Genomic DNA, 17,691 nt, shown 5'->3' with positions numbered 1-17,691 from the left:
GAGAAGCAGCTCTGCCCCCTCCCGGAGCTGCTACCAAATGGTATCACACAGGTAAAATGTGCCCTTGCGCCAAGTACAGCCAAATTCCTGCTCGCTGGCCAGGCTCATGGCCCAGAGGACCCTGGCAGGACCTCATCCCAGGAGGGGCCCCTGTCCTGTCACCCACAGGTGCAGCATGAGCTCTTGAAGGTAGCTTCCTATCTCAGCCTCCAGAGTTCCTGCCACAAGTACCATCGGTGCATGGAGCAGGACAGTACTGGTGAGGTCACTACCTCTGCTGGCCTGGGTGTCCCAGGCCTGGCAGGTGGTGCCACGTCCAGACTGAGATCTGAGAGTGACTCGTGGGCATTAGAGCGAGGCCCCTGTGGAGGCCTGGCCTGACCCTCAGGCCCCAACCCCCTGGCCTCTGGCAGGAGATGCTTCAAGGCACCCCCACATCCCGCCCCAAACCCTGAGCTGAGCTGAAATCCGACCATCCACAGTATGCTCTGCCCTCCCCGCCCCAGGCAGGGGCCTCCTTGGGACATCCCCCTTTAACCCCCCACTGCCCACTGTGTCGCTGTTTTACCTCAAATGGGCTCCCTGGGGACTGCAGGGCCGCAGGCTTTGGGAAGGAGCGCTGATCTGGAGAGTTGGCTCGCTAAGGAGTTAGCGCTGGTCATGAAACAGAGTCAACCTGAAACCCAAACCTAAACCTAAACCACTTAGCTCTGGTCACTGAACAGTTAACCTAAACAATAAGAGCAAATTATAATACGTGAACCCACATCGTAGGGGGTGGACCAAAAAGGAAGAAAGGTTTGTGCTGGGATGCAGGCAGATGAGAAATACAACAAAACATCTGTTCAGTCCTAACAGCCCTGACTCTTCAAAAGATGGGGGTGGGGGAAGATGGGGGGTGCAGGGAGAATGTTGATGGGTAGATGGATGGATGGGTGGGTGGGGAGGAATAGTAAAGGTGGAATTCAATTCCTGCCCCATGAAGCAGCGTTTAACCAGGAGACATCCCCTGCCAGTGCCTGCGCTGTTTCACCCTCAACATTTCACACCTCCCCTCTTCTCAGTGGGTGTCTGTGGAGCTTAGCAATGGCCCTGGAGTGGAGTGCACGTCAGGATCACATGGAGGATGGTCAACTCACAGCTTCTGTGCCCACGCTGGAGGCTCTGATTCAGCAGGTCTGGGATGAGGCTTGAGATTTTGCATTTCTAACAGGTTCCCAGGTGATGCGGATGCTGCTGGTCCAGGGACCACACTGTGAAACTGCTGATGCGGTCACCAGAGCAGGGCTTCACCAGCATCAGCGTGGAGCTTTTCAAGCCCAGCCAGCCTCTCTCCAGACCAAGTGAGGGTAAAGCCCATTGGCTCTTCAATAGGATTTAAAGCTGCAGCAGGCTTTGCAAAACCATAACATGCCGACCACCTGGGGGTCTTGCTGAAAGGCAGATTCTGATTTGATGTGGGGCCTCAGATTCTGCATTTCTACCAGGATCCCAGGGAAGGCAGCTGCTGCTGGTCCAGGAACCACACTCGGCAATGACAGAGGAAAAAGGGAGCTTTGAATGTTGCTTAAAGATAGAAGTTCAGCACCACCCTGGTGCCCAGAGTCCATTCACCCTTCTTATTCTCTGAGGCCCTTTTATCAGTTAAGTTTGCACTGGGCTGTAAATATTACAGACACCCCACCTCATAGCTCCAGTAGAGGCTGACTTTTCTCATTTAACCAAAGGCCAGAATTTGGTGGTCGCTGGGGATGATTCACTTGCCCATCAGTGCCCCCAGAGGCATTAATATGTGGTTTGGCCTCATGCTACTCCCCTCATGACCACAAGTTGGCTGCTGCCACACCAGGGATTGCATTCATGCTCACACACTTGGCACCTGTGGTGTCCATGTCAGAGGCCCTCAGGTGGCCTGAAGCCAGTGACCCACCCTGGCACTTGCTGAGTGCCAGAGCTGTGCTGGGAGCAGAGATGAAGGCACAGGCCCTGCATGTAGCAGATAGTTGTGAAGGTGACAATGACCCTAGAATTAGTCTCACCTTCACCAGAGGCGCGTTCCTGGTTCCAGCTCTCACCTTCATTGCCAAATCCAAAGTCTGATAAAGACGGGCTAGTGCCCTGAACTTAGTGTTTACATGCCGAAAAGCCTCAGAATTTTGATGAGGTTTGGGTGAATCAGGAAGAAAGCCAATCTGCCAAAGAACTTAAATATTTTCTGCTCCTCCCCCTCCCACATCTCACTAGTGATTATTGACAGGCAGTGCTGAATGGCTTTTTGCGCTCACATCTCTCTGTTCAGCTTAATGATGTGGGAACTGCAGATGGAGGTGAGGGTAACTTGAAAAGAAAAGGGTATTATTGGTAAATGCGCTGGAAGCCTCACAAATTTGAGAGGATAAATTGAAATTTTACAGGACTAATGAGTTTTTGAAAACTGTTAGCCAGGCTTGTCCAAACTGTTCTCTCCCTATTTAAGATTTTCTAAATTAGAAATTCAGAAGTTGTGTAGCTGTTTTGGTCCTGGAATAAATAAACAACCAAAGTAGATGGTGTGTTTCCATTTATTGAATCTACATTGTCTTTTCCATCGTAACCTATATGTTATTTTTATTGCAATTGATGGTCTTTTCAAAGCACCTACTTTATTGAGACCAAATGTAGATAGTTTGTAACATCATTGAGCTTAGTTGTCAAAGAGAAGTGATTCTAGATGTCCTCACATTTGATTTTTTGTTTAATGTATCCTGGGGTCCTAGAACATTTTCATATAAGACTAAAATTAAATTTTGAGTTAAATGCACCATGTTTTTGTTTGCTTGGCCATGGCATGCCATGGTTTTTTGGCCATGTTTGATGTGGGAATCTCAGTTTCCAGACCAGGGATTGAACCCAGGCTACAGCAGTGAAAGCACCAAATCCTAACCACTAGGCCACCAGGGAACTCCCAAATGCACCATATTTTTGAAATTGTTGTCAATACAAACAGCTTATAACCCATTGGTTAAAACCTTGAATTTGACTATTGGGCTTAAGTCTTAGAGTCAAATTTGAATTAAAATTTATCACTGAAAACTGCTGTGAACCTGAATAGAGCCACCTTTATATATTTGAACCCAGAAGCCTCATTGGAAGGGGTGAGACTGTCAGACACTTTGAACCACTCAAGTAAACTTTATTTTTATTGCAGTTGTCAACTATTTCATCTGATACCATTGTCAGCTGTTTAAATACACCTTGCCTCAATGGTCTCAGTTTGCTGCCCTGGAGAACTGTTATCCTCATTCATCAGCTGAGAGATTGTGTTTTACTTGGCATTTATACACTTCCATTATATAACATTATGTAGCTGAATGTGAGAAAAATACTAAATATCCTTAAATTTTCTTCCTAAGCAGATCACCTGATGTTAATTTGTCTTTTGCAAAAAAAAACAAAAACAAAAACACGTTATCTGTGAAATAGTTTGTCTGTTGCCTTGAAGTGTTCTTAAGTGAAACGCAGATAAAAACTAAGTTTTGATAGTGACAATAATTTGAGAAATAATTATAAATTCTAAGTTGTGGGGTTTGTTTGTTGCCCATATCAAAAATGTAACAGGTATTTTCTTCACATGAATTCAAGTTTAATACATGCTATTGTTTCATATTGACTTTAGTGGATTCTGACATTTTACCCATCATCTTCAGATAAGCAGTTTGCACAGAGGCCCCCCCTTTTTAAATTTTATTTATTTATTTATTTATTCATTTTGTCTTTTTAGGGCCACACCCGCGGCATATGGAGGTTCCCAGGCTAGGGGTCAAATCAGAGCTAGAGCTGCCAGCCTACACCACAGCCACAGCAATGCGGGATCTGAGCCACATCTGCAACCTACGCCACAGCTCATGGCTACATCAGATCCTTAACCCACTGAGTAAGGTAGGGATTGAACCCACGTCTTCATGGATACTAGTCGGGTTTCTTAACCACTGAGCCATGACAGGAACTCCTAGGTGCCCCATTTTTTAAACTAAAACTGCATATTCATTCTGTTACCTTTGTTAAGAGAGATTTAAGGGTTTCCACCTGAGCAGTAGTCTTCAAAATGTGAGTTGTAACCCACATGTGGGTTGTGAAATCCATTTAGTGGCTCTAACCCAGAATTTTTTTTTAATGAACGAAAATACACTAACAAATGTTAGACTGCACGGCAAGTTAATACTGTCCATTCTATGGTGAGTCCCAGTGTATACCCATATATGTGTGTCGATCTCCATGTGAGGTGGTCGTGGCCGAAATATTCCAAAATCATTGCTGTATGGGCTCATTTTTTTTTTTCCTATTTTTCTGTTCCTTTTCTGTCTGTCTTGTCTTCCTTCCTTCCTTTTATGAATCAATAGTTTACTTAGTAAGGATTAAAGTCAAGTCTATAAAATCTGAGGTCTGTCAAGTTTCAAATTTGGGTTCCATCACTTACTAGCTCTGTAATCATTGGCAAGTTGCATGACCTTTATGCCTGTTCCCTCAGTGGTAAAATGGGCATAGTAATAGCACCTGCTTCATAGGCTCATTGTAAAGTTATATGAGTTCATACACATATTTGTAAGGAGCTTAGACCAGGCACGGCATATGGTGAGTACCACATAGGTTTAGCTGAAACTGTTGACAACTGTTTTTTTGTTCTGTTTTGTTTTGTTTTTGTCTTTTTGCCATTTCTTGGGCCGCTCCCACGGTTTATGGAGGTTCCCAGGCTAGGGTCCAATCAGAGCTGTAGCCGCTGGCCTACGCCAGAGCCACAGCAACACGGGATCCGAGCTGTGTCTGCAACCTACACCACAGCTCATGGCAACACCAGATCCTTAACCCACTGAGCAAGGGCAGGGATCGAACCCGCAACCTCATGGTTCTTAGTCGGATGCGTTAACCACGGAACCACAACGGGAACTCCAAACTGTTGACAACTCTTGAGTGCAATCTCTTGCTCCAATATTCACAAAGTAGCTTTTTGATTGTTAGCATTTTTCCATATGCTATATCCATTGTTGTTCTTTCAACATTACTAAATGATGATATGTACACTTTATATTAGAATTGTTTATATACTGATTAACTATTCTTGCATTTTCTGGGAGCAGAACTTTATTAGATATTAAAATGAATAATTCTTATTTGAATTTAAATATACTGGAATAAACTTAATGAGGTTTTCAATTATAAGAATCATTCACCAAATATATGCAATACTAGTATAGTGGTGAAGAATTTTAATAACATTGGATTATGAATATGCATATGGAAAGGTCTTTAGCGACTTGATAACAAAATGACAAAATGCAACAATTTTTTGTTTTGGCCTCATCATTGGCAAGGGGAATTTCCTGGGCCAGAGGTCAAATCCATGCCACTGCTATGGCAATGCCACTTCCTTAACCCACTCTGCCACAACAGGAACTCCCCGAAGCAATAATTTTTTTTTTTTTTTTTTTTTTGTCTTTTTGCCTTTTCTAGGGCTGCTCCGTGGCATACGGAGGTTCCCAGGCTAGGGGTCTAATCGGAGCTGTAGCCACCTGCCTACGCCAGAACCATAGCTACACGGGATCTAAGCCGCGTCTGCAACCTACACCACAGCTCACGGCAATGCCAGATCCTTAACCCACTGAGCAAGGCCAGGGGTCGAACCTGCAACCTCATGGTTCCTAGTCAGATTCCTTAACCACTGTACCACAACGGGAACTCCCCCGATGCAATAATTTTTAAGGCAAGATACACTCAAGAATAAAAACTAGGATCTTTTCTTGAGGTTTTTGGAAGATTATTTATAATTCATCCAGGAAATTAAGAATGTTAGCTCTAACTGTACCAAATAAATGGAAAGGCAAGGTATAACTGTCCAGGCAGAGCTGGTGTGAGATTCTGAAATAAATCACAGATAAGAAAGCTAAAATAAAAAAGATTTTTACTTATAGTAGTCTGTCCTGCAAAAAACTATCAGTAGATAAAAACCATCAGAATCTTAATTTTGTAGCTTTACTCAAACCAGATACTGGGAAGACGGTGTTGAATAGTTACAGCAAGGATTTCATCCTAATAAATGACTCCTCTGACTTTTGAAATTGTGTCTTTCTGGACAGGTAAAAAGGAAGGAAGCATAATTTGGTGACCAAAGAATTATAAGCAGAAAATTCAGGAGATGTACAATTGATTAATGGCCTTAACTTTACAAGGCATAGCCCCAAACCAGACAGTTGTCTTGGCAAACACATACTTTTTTTCTGATGATCCAAGAAATACTTTTTGTGAATTATGAAAGAAAGCATGTGCTCACTGTCTATACACATGGAATTTTCCAAGACCTTCTTTCCTTTAGTGCTGTAAATGTAGCCCAGCAGTGAAAAAGTAGCCCACCCAGCAATCCAGGACGTTTTCTTTTCAGCAGAATGGGCACAACCAGTTGAGAAAAAGATACTGTGAGTTCAAACAATTGAAGCATTTAGACACGTTCTTACCAAAATAATCTGAGCCCCACTTCACACCACACAAGGACAGGCAGGGACAAAGTCCGTGTTCCAAGCACATGGCCTCCTGGCAGGAGCCTGAGCTGCCTCCTGAGGCTGCCCTGAGGGTCAATGCATGGGGAGGTCTGGCCTGTAACTGCCTCCCACGTGCACCCCATGTGGCAGCAGCCAGGTTAAACACAAAATAGCCCCCTCGTGCTTGGTCCTCTGGCTTAATTTCTATCACTAACAGTACAGAAACCTGCATTGCAAAGTGAGCTTTGAGGGAGAGGCTGGGTGTCCAGGCTGGAAGGCGGGGATCCCCTCAGCGCTGGAACGTCCCCAGAGCACCTGGCTCTGCCAGAACCCAGAACCACAGACCCATCAGTAGCGGGCATCTGTCTGGGACAAGGGCCCAGTTGAGCTGCCTGCCTGGGTCAGAGGACATGAGTTATGTACATTCCCAGGAAGAGCCAGCCTGGGGGAACTTGCTGGGGACATGCCTCTGACAGGAGACAAGGACTGCTGCACATGTTAGAAGCAGTATCAGGACACTTCGCAGGTGAGGTAGCTGATGTTTGTGCCTACAACGTGGGAGGCGCAGTCACCAGCCCTGCGGCGTCTGCGCATCCACCTGCTGACAAGCTGCCGGTGCAGGCACAGGGGTCCAGGGAGGCTCCTGGGTCAGAGACGGCTCATCAGGTGCAGCAACGGCCAGGGTCCAGCCTCTGGCCCCCATTCCCACAGGCGAGACTTGAAGCCACAGGAGAGGCCCCAGACCCAGGCCACTGAGCCGCTTCTGCATGGCAGGAAGAACCCCGGCCCCTGCCCCCAGGGGGCTGCCGCCCTTCAAGCCCAGGCTGCTCACTATGCAGACATTCTGGAAAAGCTGGCCCACAGCAAAGGGCACTCAGCACCCCACTCACAGGATGGACGAAAACACAAGAGGTCTGTCCGGTAAAACCGTCTCCCAACACTAACTCAGCCTGGCCTACAGGTGCCTCCACCTCTCAGACGCTGCAGCCCCTGATGAAGCTGGGATCCCACAGTGTCTCTAACACTGTCAGGGGGTTTATGTGCCTTCAGATTCTGGCTCTTTTTAGATAGAAAAGTACTGGCCGTATATCGGAAAATCTGAATAAATGCCCAGGTTGATGGCTCCTGCTCCCTGGCACATGAGCCAGTGTGCTCCTCAGACCCATTTTCTCCTTTTGATTTTCTGTCATGAAACATAACGTGGAAAATAAGACAGAAACAATGCAGTCACCTTAATCCTGTGGCTAGATTGGCTAAAACTGATATCATGACGGCATTAAGAGTATTTCTCACAATTGTCATTGCCTAATTCACCTTCTCAGAATGACATTGATGGAAGATTCCTTTCAAATGGATGACTTTTATGCTGCATCAATTAGGTTTGTGAGGAAAAGAAATGAAATCCGACGGTGGGTGAAGCAGAGAAGCATTTCCAGCCATGTCACCGTGGAGAAAATGTTTCTGCCCATTGCTCTCATCCCCTTTACTAACAAAGATTTGCGTTTTGTGAGTTATGTTGACTGTATGGATCACGAGAAAAACCACCCTGACTTGTTGTTGCGTCCCCACAGTTCCCGCAGGCCACCCGCCTGCCCCCGCCCTTCCCCAAAGCTCCATACCCGCAACACTGCGTGCAGACTGATGGACGGAAGCACCTCAGGAGCCGCCCTTAGCGAGCCGCCCTGAAGGCAGAGGCTAAGGGGCCCTGTTTGCGTCTTGTTTCACTCAGCCTGTGGTTATTTCCTGTCCTAATCACCTACCCAGCCCAGTCCCAGCAAATTAAATAATTCAGTGGTGAATTATCTAACTTTTTGCTGACAAACACAAGCTTCTATGATTGAGCATGTTAAGCCAGTCTCTGGGCGAGGCTCTGTGAACCCCAGCGTGCTAATGTGGTCCAGCCCCAGACCCCACTGCTTCCCAGTGCTGCCCAGCACCCAGTCACACCATTATCCTCTCAAAGCCCAGAGTGGAGGCCAGGGTATCTCAGGATTTGAACTCAGGGCCCAGATACAAATTTGCACATCACTCTTTTTTTTTTTTTTTTTTTTTCTTTTTGGCTGCACCTGCAGCATGTGCAAGTTCCCAGGCCAGGGCTGAAACCCACACCACAGCAGTGACCTGAGTCACAGCAATGACCATGCCAGATCCTGAACCTACTGAGCCACCAGGGAAGTCCACATCATTCTTTTCTAGGACAAGGACAGAGGAGGACTCTCCTTTGTTAAAAAAAAAAAAACAACAAAAACTTGAATGGAAGGCATCTGTCTATAAGGGAGGTAAAATAAAGGACGAAGCCACAGTCCTTTGCTGGGTGGGCTGGGACACTCAGAAGCCAGGGACGCCATGAGCTCCCCAGCTGAGAAAGAATGAAATAAGTAAAACACTAACACACCGTGAATCCTGGCATTTTCCAACTTTGCCACTTCACTATCTATTCTGCCTTTTCTAATCCACATCACTATTAATAAAGCATGGACTCTAGTTTATATGAATGTATCGATATTGGCTCATTGATTGTGACAAGAGTGTCAAACCAATACAAAATGTTAATAATAAGGGAAACTGGATGTGGAGTATATGGGGATTGCTTGTACCACCTTTGCAATTTTTCTATAAATCTAAAACTGTTCTAAAATAAACTGTTTCTAAAAATAAACTAATTAAGGAATTCCCTTTGTGGCTCCGCCGTTAATGAGCCTAACTGGGATCCATAGGGATGCAGGTTCAATCCTGGTCTTGCTTGGTGGGTTGGGGACCCGGCATTGCCGTGAGCTGTAGTATGGGTCGAGGATGCAGCTCAGATCCCAAGTTGCTGTGGCCGGGGCGAAGGACATCGGCTGTAGCTCCGATCTGACTCGTGGCCTGGGAACCTCCATGTGCCGAGGGTGTAGCAAAAAAGAAAATAAATAAATAAATAAATAAATAAATAAATAAACTAATTAAAAGAATGACCTAAACCAAGTCATATCCTACATCACAGGTTGTGATGGAAGCTGGTCTATCTCTCGCAGAAACACAGAAATGACACACAAGCATAAGAATGGGGGGGTGGGGGGTGCACAGCCTCAGGTCAAAAACCCTTTCCTGCACAAACAGGAAGCAAGATGCAGTAGAAGGGCCGCGGGACACCACACAGCCACGAGACAGAAACAGCGCTGGGATGTGCCCTGCATCCCCTTTCCACAACCTGCTTCATTGGCTCTCAGAAAAGTCTGTCATGTGGCAACAGTACCCAAATGGGTGTGTCCACACAGGTCACACAAATCAGCCCCTTCAGCTAGAAAACCATCCAAGCCAGTTGCTAGAAACCTCTGCTTGAAAACCACGGGCAGCTTCTGTTTCACCCAGGGGTTAATCTCTGCAACTGACCTTGCACTAGAGGACGCCACCTCCAAATGTCTCTACTGGGTGACAAGCATATGACAACTTCAAAAAGACGGCCTTTGATCAAGTCTCCTGGAAATGTTGTCAGCATATTCAGGAACCAGCATACTAGGATAGATTGTCTAACGCGTATTATCCTCCTTCTGCCGTTTTTAATGGTGCTTCAAATATATATCTACATCATAAAATTTTTCCCCTTAGGTAAAATCGTTCCTATTTTCAGAAAACATGGTCATAATATATTAGTCCACCTCACCTCTTATAACCCACCAGGGTATTTCATGAAACTATGAACCGAAATTGCGACAAACACCCATATTCATGTGACTGTAAAGGAATGAGTATTGAAAACATCTGTATGTGTACATCACGATGTTTTAAATATACATACACACATTCATAAAAGCAGACGAGGATGCCACTTTGCAAAAATCACCTAAAATCGCACTAGTTCCATACACACAGAACGTGAACCACTTGCAAAGGGAGCATCACGGGGCAGAGAGGTCCCTCGTGTCTGCACAGCACCTCAGCGTCTTTTTCGCACAAGCTTATCCTCTCTATAAACAGAGCCTCACCGATGGTGATCCTCATGCGGCAAAGACATTGTTACAACAGCACATACCACTTGGGATATTCAAGTACATGCTGACCATCAAAAGGCTGATATTTACTCACGTTGTCCAAAGGAAACCACTCTATGTCCATTCCTCAGACAGAAAAACAAAGGGCCACAGGAGCTCTGCCATCCGGTGTTACCCTGAATGAAAGGGCTGTCACGAGAGCTTGAGGAACCGAGGGCCCAGCAGCCACCCCCTCGGCCCCACCGTGACGGGTGGTCACCCCCAAGAGCTGGGCTGCGCTTTCTGCTCCTGCCACCTCAGAGTGGTAAACGCAGATGCAGCTGGCAGCCTTGGAGGCATTGCCACTCCACACACACTCCCAGCAGCCTGTTACCATCTTGTAAACGGATGGCGGGGAAAGAACTTAAGGGGGAGAACTTACTGACCTGTGGAGTCTCCCCAGGTAGTGTCACTGTGCAGAGTAACAGGCACACAAAAGCTGGCCCTCAGGATGAGTATCACTGCTCCTCACGGCAGGAATTCTGTTGTCCCCTCACCAACTTAGTTTCCATCTTCATGTGTCTGCCATCCTGACCCCCACCTGGAACCCCTGATCTGGCACAGGCAACACAGAGCTGGGAAAAAGCATTAATGCTGTGGGTCTGAGGCCCTCCTCTCACCTAGACTCCCTAAGGAAGACTGGAGGGCTGCCCTCATCAATTCTTGAGCCAAGGGCTTGGGCCGCCCCAGATCAGCACAGGATCTGAGTGACAACGGATGCTTGCCATGTCTTTGCCTCCAGCTATGTAAGTGCCCTCCTGTAAATTCTAGAACTGCCCCCTGTGAGGACACTCAGCTACATTCAGGTGTTCTGGCCTGTCCTGCATTGATCGGCACTTCTTACCCAGGGTCTGTGTGCAGAATCACCATCTCAAAAAGGTCCCAGGTATCTGACAGAAGTGGCCCATTCTTTGAAAACCTGAGCCCAAGCATATCTGAGGTAGATTCTGGAGATCAAGGATACTAGATCTGGATGTAAATGGTCAGGACGCTCCCTGTAGGGAAGCCCCAGGCCTGGGCTCTGATGGGGATTCTGGGCTCAGACACTCAGGGCAGGAAGTATTATAGAAACACTCACAGAACTTAAAAAAACCCATGTGCCCTAATGTCTCCAAAAAAGTAACTGTAGAACGTGGCTGTGGAATATAAGATTGTATTTAACCTAAAATAGCCTAAATATTACCTACTAGTTTACTAATAAGAAGCTTGAACAAGCTTAAAATTACAAAGGAATGAAGACCATCAGCTTAGAAATAGTCACTTTGTGTCCAAGGACAGAAGGTAAAAATGTGGTGGGCCAGGTCCCGGGTGAATCCAGGAAACCACTGAGAAGCTGGTGAAGCTGGGGTCTGACGGGAAGCCCAGTCATGAGTCATTGTTTCTACTGATTTCTCATGTCCCAGCTATTGGAGTTATTGGTACAAGTCAAATTATCCAGCCCAGTTTTTTTGGTTCCCAGAAAAGTTCTGCTAAGGACTAACTAGCTGCCTGCCTCTCTCTTGCTGTGAGGCCATTGTTTCCACAATTGCCACTATAAAAAATAAAATACTTAAGGCCTCAAGAGCTGCCCTTAATTAAATTGCCAAGTTTCCTGTTGGGGGGTTATCTGCAAATTATGTTGTTTTCTTTTTTTACTAGAAATGATCATTGTTCGGAGGGAAACACTGTGAAACCCGATTAAGGATCACAGCGCTCCTGAAAGGGTATGGACAAATGAATCATGCTGATGTCCTACTGTGTGTCCTGAGCCCACAAGCCTCACAGCCGCCAGCATAGAAAGTCAGCTATGATACCACCCCCTCGGTGAGAGGGGAAAAGTGCAGCCCCCTCCCAATGCCAGTTGAGAAATCTGAAATACTCTGAAAATCAGAAGTGGTCTTGTAACTTATTTGATGGTGAACCTGAACTAAAATGAGGTCATTTACAGAAGGGGTGTGAGCACGTGTGTCTGTGTATCCAGTGTGTACATACACATACATACATGGATCTTCATATTCCCTTGTGGTGAATGTTCGCCATCCACTGCAGGAGTGTGTGATTGACTGGCTGGCCCCTCACCTCCTTGGATGCAACTGGAGGTGTGCATGCGTTACTTTGCTCAAATCCAAAAAATCCTGAATTTTGAAGAGAAAGTTCTCAATAGATGGATGGATGTTCCATGTTTGTGGTTATAAAGATGCCCATTTCTCTCAAAATTTACATAAGGACTCAGCACAATCCTAATGAAAATCCAGCAAGCTATTTTATAGAAGTTTGTGAGCAGATTCTAAAAGTGAGACGAGACAGCAAAGGGCCATGGACAACCAAGATGACCTGGAAGAACAAAGCTTGGAGATTTACTACTGGATTTTAGGACGTGTTACAAGCTTGGCTGACTAGTCAGTGTGTTCTCACAATAGAACAGTATGTCCAGAAACATAGGTAACAGAATGTGGACCCTTGGTGCATGACAGAAGCAGAGTGGGGAGGAAGGATGTTCTTTTTAATTAAGAACACTGGATCATGTGCATGGTCATGTGAAAAAACGCAGAACTTGGCCCCTATACCAAAAAAAAAAAGCCCCGCAAGACACAAAACCAAACAAAACAAAACAGTCCCAGTGAACAATAGAGTCAAGTGTGAAAATAAAATAATAAATAGAAATTACAAAGAATAATATGCCTTTATGGGCTAAGAGATTTTTCAGAAGAGAATATTAAATTGTTCATGTTTTAATGTTTCAATGACTAACATTCAAATGACTTTTTTTTTTTTTCTAATGTCTTTTTGCCTTTTCTAGGGCCGCTCCCACGGCACATGGAGGTTCCCAGGCTAGGGGTCCAATCGGAGCTGTAGCTGCCGGCCTACACCAGAGCCACAGCAATGCCAGATCCGAGCCATGTCAGCCTACACCACAGCTCACGGCAACGCCGGATCCCTAACCCACTGAGCAAGGGCAAGGATTGAACCTGCCACCTTATGGTTCCTAGTTGGATTCGTTAACCACTGAGCCACGATGGGAACTCCTCAAATGACATTAAAACATTAAAATGACTCATTTTAATTTTGTCAAAATCAAGGACTTTATTAATCAAAAGGTGAAAGACACAAAAAAGGCAAGTAGGTGAGAGGACATTAGAACATAAATAATGCACTTGTGTTTCCAGGAAGACAAGTATGTCTACACATTCCCCTCCTCCAATTTCAATGTTTTTCCTGTTCATTGTAGAAAATGTGGTGAATATAAATAAATATGAAATGTGAAATTCACCCCAATCCCACTACTGCTGAAGTATTTTGCTGACATTTCCTGTGTCCCCCCCCCAGTCTTTCTCGAGGTACAGACACCACATCTACACAGATACATGCACTGAAGAATCAGCATGGTATCGTGCCAGCCCTGGACTTTTGCGTCTGGCTTGATGACTCTGACTTGGGACACGTGAGGTCACTCCCCTGCTGTATGGATGCTGATCATTTCTTTGGGGTCTTTGTGGAACAGGCACCCCCAGTTTCTGTGATCACCTGGAAGGTCATTGTTTCATATGTTTCCATGACAAGGTGACTCTCCCAGAGAAGCTGGAAATGTGCTTGTGTGGCTTCCACGGGCCTGGCTGGATAAAAAATAAGGTAAAACACAAGTACAATATCGTTGAAAAGTTTCTTCAAATGTCCTTCCAAGGTTCCTACTCTTTAAGGACGAAATACTGAAGGTCAAATATTTAAAAGGAAACCACATCTATGACCCTAGGTGGTTTTCAATCTTTATAAATATATTTAATAATAGTTGTTCTGTCCATAGGTATTGAGTCGACACTTACAAACATACATTCTAATGTACATGCCTTGCATTTTAATTACATGGGAAATTGTTTTGAAACAGCATGGCCTCTCAAAACAAAAGCTATTAATTCAACTTTCCCAGTGCCTGTAGCTTTATTTTGTTTACCTTGATCTTTTCACACCATCATTTCTTTTCTCTGGGGAGGGAAAGAGTTGTTAACATATTATATTATGCTTCTGTATTGCACCAAAAGAGCTTTTGGGGGCCAATCCACATTCCACAATTATCCAGGTTTTGACTGAGAAGAGGTGAGCCCCCTCACAGAGGCCAAGCTCACCTGGACAGGGCCATGCTCACCTGGATGGGGGTCGGAGCCTCTATTCTGGTCTACACCACCTCTGTTTAATGGAGCAGTCGTTTATACGTTTCAGTGGACAGAATCAAACGGTGATCTGAATTTATTCCAGGCAATTTCTCCTTTTGTTTTTCCTAATTCATGAGTATTAATATTCTTTAATAAGGATTTTTTTTATTTTGAGACTTTTTTTTTAGGAAGGGAGCTCGGCTTCCATCCTTTCTGGAATGTGCGGCATTAGTGAACTTCAAGTGATGGATATTCACGAAGTGAAGAAGCAACTTTGTATAGAGGGAGGAGAGACGAGAGTGATGCTAGGTGAACTGATAACCACTACACTAGGGATATTACTGTAACCAAGGCTCCTACCGAAACACACCACCATCCCTGACCATTATGCCAGTTTGACACCCTGTCCTGCACGCTCTCTCGAGTGAGGCAGACCTGATGTGGGTACCATACTTGGTTAACAAATATCTGAGCTAAGAAACCAAGGGCAGGCGGTGCCCGGAGGAGGCTGTGGGGCGGGTGCTGCCAGGTCCAGCACAGCGCCAGGTGCCAAGTGCATATCCTCGGACTCAGCTCTGATGCAGATCATCTGAGGTTGGCACTATTATTCCCCTCCTTGGGGTAAGGAAGCTGATACTCAGAGTTTGACATGCTCCAGGTCCCAGGGAGGGACAGGGGGGATGAAAACCCAGTGGCTTACTCCCTGAGCGCTCGCTCTCAGACCACAAGCTGTATTCACTCCAAGACTTTGATAAAGGCATCACTACACCTTAAAGTACATCTGACAATAAATGTGTCATATTCTCTCATGACTGTTAAGTTTCTAATTAAAATTTTAAAAATTTGCCCCAAATTTTCAGTAGGAAGAGTGGAGATTTAGCACTAAAAAGTAACAAAATAGTAATAAACATCTGTGTGGTATGCTTTCACAAAACAAACAAACTTGTTGGAAAAGTTAAGTTCCTGGAGCTTTTCCTTGCGGGGGGTGGCAGAGGAGTGAGGGGTGCTGCTTTACAGCCTTTCTTCTTCCTAATGGGAGTGCCCCAGACACTCAGCGGACAGAGCTCAAGTGTAAGAGGTCCCTGGCTGAGGCACTAGACTGCATCCATGAAGGATGTGCAGTCTTTCCAGGTAGGCTGTGCCCCGGCTGGCCGTCAGGCTGGGCATCACCCGGCCAACCTCTCCTGGTGCCTGGGCTCTGAGATGCTGGCTCTAGGACATGTTCTGATTCTTACAAATGTATCAGGCACACCTGAAAACCCTCGGTTATAACAACTTGATAAACTTACACTGTCTGAACACCCCCAAGGGAAAAAGGGTTTTAGCTTCTGGTTTGTTTTATTTGACTATTAAAATCAGAAATACTCCAAATCTAATAGAGGGAAACATATTAAAAACTAATACTGGAAATGATTAGGAAAAAAGTTAGCATTCAGCCCTGCCCTAGGCAGCCACTGATCTCTGTTCTGGGCCTGGAACAGGCCCTGACCTAATCTGTGGAGTATGACTGACTCTGTGATGAATTGTTTATGATTTGTGTTTATCATGTAAAACAGTTTAAATAAGGATCTATCTTGACTGCAGGCCAGTGGCCCGTCAGGTCATAATAGGTGCAAAGAGGGGTTTCAGGAAGGAAAGCCAAGGGGAATAGGGGGTGGGGGCTGGTGGAGTGTGGGGAGCACTGTCTGAGGAGGGCTAAATGCTATATGGAAACAGTTCCTAGGGACTAGGGTTTTTAGGAGTTCCCTGGTAGTGGCTGGTTAAGGACCCAGTGTTGTCACTGCAGTGGCTTGGTTGCTGCTGTGGCACATGATCAATCCCTGGCCTGGGAACTTCCACATGTGGGAGGGGGTGAGACCAAAAAAAAAAAAAAAGGAGAGAGATATTGGGGTATTTTAAAGAGCAATTCATGAAAAGAGCCAGAAATGTCTTAATTATGCACTTTTTCAATAATGATTAATGAAGTTCAAGTTCTTCCTGGATTTCTAATACCTTTAAAACATCTTTTAAATGTGAATCATTAGAATCTGAAAGCAGGGTTCAGCTGGGGAATCAAGACACGTTTCTGTGACTTGCATGTTTGCTCATGAGGGGGAGCCTGGCTGGGTACCTCAGGCCTGCTTCCCACAGGGAGGTAGTACCTTAGGAACTTTGCCCAAACAACAGTCTCTCTCCAGACTTCACACAGACACACACACACACCTTGTAGATGGCGCATACACACAAGCACCCATCCTGCAGATAGCACACACACATGCATACACACACACACCCTTCAGATTGCACATACATACATACAGCGTAGATGGCACGCACGCATACACAGAGCCTGCAGACTACACATGTACACATGCACGCACCCCATTACACCCCCAAACACATCCAGAGCTGAGAGCCACAGGGCAGCCAGAACACCCTTTAAAAACATGACCCAGAGCACAGAACTCCAAGTTCCAAAGCCTCACCGACCACTCACCCCTGGAGCGAAGGCCCCTGTTGGCCACCTGCCCTGGGCCCCGACTTCCCTTTTGGCTCCCTTTTGGGCCCTATGCTGGTCCGGGAAAGTGTCATGATGGGAAGATCCCTGCTTCTTCTTCAGATGGATAGCAGGAAGGGTACAGGCCCCAGGGAACATGGTGAGGACAGCCACCTTGACTCTGGGCAAGTCGAAGCCTGGGCCACAGCCTGGCCAGCTCATCTGGACCTGCTCTGGTCCCCACCAGGCACTTCGTCCCTTTCACAGTGAGACTGTAACAGGAAAGCAGGGTCCCCCAGTGGAGTTGAGGACACTTGCTGTCAGCTGGCTAAACACAGAAGGTGTCCCCCAACAGGGAAAGAGAGCAGAATGCTATGCTGGAACCAGCTTCTTCCTGCTTTACTTTAATGTTGTGAAATCAGCATCTGGAATAACTCAGCTCTGCGTTTTCTGTCATGAAATATCTAAAAGCCACACACCAGATCTTTTAGTTTTAAAAAATGAAAACGAGTAAACATTTCTGCATCCTGACATAAAGAAGAATGTTAATGCATCTCTGAGTTCTTGGA

Source organism: Sus scrofa, chromosome 1, assembly GCF_000003025.6.
Source record: "Sus scrofa isolate TJ Tabasco breed Duroc chromosome 1, Sscrofa11.1, whole genome shotgun sequence".
Lineage (NCBI taxonomy): Eukaryota > Metazoa > Chordata > Mammalia > Artiodactyla > Suidae > Sus > Sus scrofa.
The sequence above is the reverse complement of the archived record's forward strand: the minus strand, read 5'-3'. Positions refer to the sequence as shown.